This window comes from Penaeus monodon, chromosome 24, assembly GCF_015228065.2.
Source record: "Penaeus monodon isolate SGIC_2016 chromosome 24, NSTDA_Pmon_1, whole genome shotgun sequence".
NCBI lineage: Eukaryota > Metazoa > Arthropoda > Malacostraca > Decapoda > Penaeidae > Penaeus > Penaeus monodon.
In genome coordinates, this window is record NC_051409.1 from 31224097 (window position 1) to 31224614 (window position 518).

The window sequence follows — 518 nt, forward strand, 5'->3', positions numbered from 1 at the left end:
CTGTTTTCCACTAACTTTAGATCTCAATCTTAGCATTCATCAAAAGGTATTCTAGTAATTGGCATAAAATGATAATCAGAACAATAAACATATCCTAATAATTGGCATAAAATAATTATCAGAACAATAAACAATGCAATCACGGATAGCAATAAATAAATATTTAAAAAATAAAAAAAATATTAAACACCATCTTGCAGGCTCAACATGACCCGAGAAACAACAACATTCGACTCCCAGTGGGTTGGCGACCTGTCCGAGTCTCCTTACTGCGACCAGACGCTGCTACGCCCACACCCGCCCCCCTGTGACTCGGACTACCCGTACAGGTCAGCCGACGGGACCTGTAATAACCTGAAGAATCCGACCTGGGGCGCGGCCTTCACGCAGTTCCGACGCGCGATGCCGCCGGATTATGGAGACGGTGAGAGAGTTTGTTCTTTGGGAAAAGGAGGGGAGGAAAGGGCGCCGTTTTTGCTCCGGTGCGAAGGATAAAAAACGTCCAGGAAACTTGGTTG

General features: G+C 45.4%; 1 protein-coding gene across 1 annotated transcript in view; it reads left to right on the plus strand.

The window, feature by feature from the left end:
• Positions 1-319: 319 nt before the first annotated feature.
• LOC119588719 (chorion peroxidase-like) overlaps positions 320-518 on the plus strand; it is a 10148-nt gene continuing 9949 nt past the window's right edge. The window contains exon 1 of the mRNA XM_037937359.1: positions 320-424. The gene's annotated coding sequence lies outside the window, so the exon portion shown is untranslated. The remainder of the gene's footprint in view (positions 425-518) is intronic.